Raw genomic sequence first — 3,130 nt, 5'->3', positions numbered from 1 at the left:
CCCATACATGGCAATAAAATGGAAGCACAGGGTAGAAGCCACTAATGGCTTGGGGGGAGGGGGGTTACTGAGGGAAAGGGGCTTCATTAAGCATCTACATTTCTCTCTCATTTGAGCTTCACAACAGCCCTGGATGGTGGTGATGGGGTAATGGGACCTGGACCCTAAATTTTCCCATACATTTCAGCAGCGAGATCACTGGTGTCTCACCCAGAGGCGTCTGGGCCAGCCCAGCCCACCTAGATCCTCAGCAGTCCTTACAAGGTGGCTCTCAGCCCACCCTAAACCACTTAACTCTTTTCCCTGGCCCACCTGGTCCAGCCCAGGCTATTTACCATTTCTGAATCCCATCCAGATCTTCTCACAGTCTGTCTTTGTATGTCAGTACCAATATTACCCGGTCACGGCACAGAATCATTAGGAATCTAGCCTGCTCTGTTGGTGTTACAATAAACCTTGCTCTTTTGACTGAAAGAAGACTGAGTGCTTCGATTCTTCCCAGGCAGCCTTGCCCTCTACCCTGACACTTTGGGGTTCCCAACATCCCAAACCACATCAGTAGATGTTATTATGAACCTCATTTTACAATTGAGCAAACAGGCAAACAAAAGGGCAGTGATTTGCCCAGGGGCACACAGCCAGGCCTTCCTGACTATCCACTTCACTGCCAGCTGCTTATAATGGTCAGGAAAAGCCTCCCATGGAAGGTGATGACAGAGCTGAGGGCCCTGGGGAGGAGAGGACAGAGGGCATTGCAGGGGTACGTAGCTGGGGGGATGGGCAGGGAAAGATTTGGGGGAGGAAAGGAAGGGTCCAAGCTTCACTCCCCAGCTCACTCTTGTGAAAAATAGACTTAATCAGGCAGCAGTGAGGGCCCAGGGAGAGAGAGGGGAAAGAGAGGGGCACAGGTCCTTGGGAACCTGTGGGGGGTCCAGTCTTTTAAGGGTAGTAAGTTAAGTGTCTGAGGCCAGATGTGAATTCAGAGAGATGAGTCTTCTGACTCCTGGCTCCATACTCTGTGCACCGCGGTGCCACCTAGCAGCCAAGAGTGGAGATACAAACTAAAATAATAGACCTGAGACTCAAAGGGCCTGAAACTGCCTGAGTAAAAGGTGCAGTCAATCACAAAACAAAGGCTTGAACTTCAGTTTCTCTGCAATGTGGGTGAAGGGTGAGGTTACCAGGGTGAGGAGACTGACTAAGTCTTCAAAGCAAAACTAAAATCTATTTTCACTTTGACAATTGGCACTGGGGAGACAGCTATTGGCTGAATGATATTGTGGGCCCACACTAGGTGGCGGCTCATAAATAACAGAAATAAGTAGTTGTTGGTGCTTCCCTTTCAAAGAGGACCAATGAGCAATAACTTGTCCTGATTGGTTTTAGCCAGGCAAAGCTGCTTCAACAGCAACCACACTGGCAGGATGGCCTGCTAGCAGGTTTTGTGATCTGCTTTTAAAGGAAAGCAACTTCAAAGTGATCAACAATCTTCTTTAAGAACATTCACTAGTTCAGGGGAAATGTCAGCCTCTTGAACAGCAAAGAAAATACAAGCAGAGAAATTATCATGAAGACCAGATAACAAAAAGTGTGAAAGCCTTCCTACAAGCAAGCCTCCCCCTAAGCAAGCTCCTCCTTAGTCAAGTCCCTCCCCCAATGGGCTCTGTGACTCAGGATGTACCGCAGCTGGGCACATAATCCTATTAATGAATGGGGAAGATCTTCCTATTCCATTAACATTACAGCTGCCCACAGCCTCAGCCTCCCTCTCTCTTCCTGAGTCGAAGTCCGCTGACCAGACAAAAGTCAGGAGAACTGGTGATGGGCTGGGATGCAGTGGATGACCTTGACATCTCCATGTCTGACTCAGGTCTAAGCACCCCACAGAGCCTGCTCCAGCCACCTTCATGCCCCTTGGAAAAAAGTGTTGTCATCTGCCCATTCTGCCATGGAAACTGCTGTGTGTTACCCCCAATAAACGCCTATACTTGATTTGGAGATGGTCTGACAGAGTTCTTCTGAGATAACTTTGCACCCCAACATTTTGGGATACCCCTGAACCTCATCATTTCTGGCACCCAAAGGGCTTGTCTCAGTCTCAGCCCCTCTACAGATCAAGGTAAGCCCATTCCCTTTGCTGCTGGCACCCCAGCCAGACCGGGGATAGTTTGGGGTCTCTGTACCCCATTTACCAGTTCTCTCTAAGAGGGAATGCCCAACTTGAGAATGCTGTATTTTTTCTTCCCCATAGGATACTGGCAGAGGCAGTTAGGGGGGCCCCTGCACTCAGTTTTGGGGTCTCTGTGTCCAGTTTTAGGGCCTCTGCCCACTGTGATAGGACTCTGCACTCCATTTGCAGGTTCTCTCTAAGTGATGGATGCCCTTCTGGAGAACCCTGTGGGTTTTTCCCCTTCCATGGAACATAGTGGGAGCTGGAGTGGCTAAAAGGGCAAGTGACTTGTTTTTGACTTGAAGCACTGTAATAGTAATCAGGGTGGCATAGTCATGCAGGATCTGAGGACTAAAAAGGAAAGCATGGGGCCTGGAATACTTGTTCATTGTTTCTAAGTTGTGCTGGCTATGGTTCTGTGGAGCTCCAGGAGAAGCAGCAGCCTGAGGGAAAACAGACAAGTAACAGTAAGGGGAGTGGTTTCCTGGGTGCCCAGAGCAAGGCCCCTGGGAGATAACCTCTCCTTCCCCCTCCCTACCTCACTAGAACTCCCGAGGAGACGGGCCAGAACAGAGGCTGTGGGAGGAAAACAAGCAGAGGCTTGAGGGAGGCAGGGATGGCCAGAGCCAGGAATTGAGTGGATTAGCCCAACTCTGGGCTGTGCTGGAAGGGTGAATGTCCTGAGATTGTGTAATTGTATGTATGTGAAGCCTTGAAACAGGAGCAGAAAACTGCCTTCACACAGACTGGACAAGAGAAGTTGGTGCAGTAAGACAAAGAGAGGTAAGCTGCCCACATACCAACCCAGCAAGAGAGGAGAACTGCCTTAGAGCCTCCTTTGGTGAGATGAGAGCAAAGGCAGAGAGCTGCCTGCATTGGGATCTGGGCAGAGGCCAGGAGTGTCAGGCTCCTGCTGGACAACAAGGAACCCGGGAGCTCTGAGTTCAGCCCTGAGACAAG

The sequence above is a fragment of the Trichosurus vulpecula genome, chromosome 2 (assembly GCF_011100635.1).
Source record: "Trichosurus vulpecula isolate mTriVul1 chromosome 2, mTriVul1.pri, whole genome shotgun sequence".
NCBI lineage: Eukaryota > Metazoa > Chordata > Mammalia > Diprotodontia > Phalangeridae > Trichosurus > Trichosurus vulpecula.
This window is presented reverse-complemented; position numbering follows the sequence as displayed.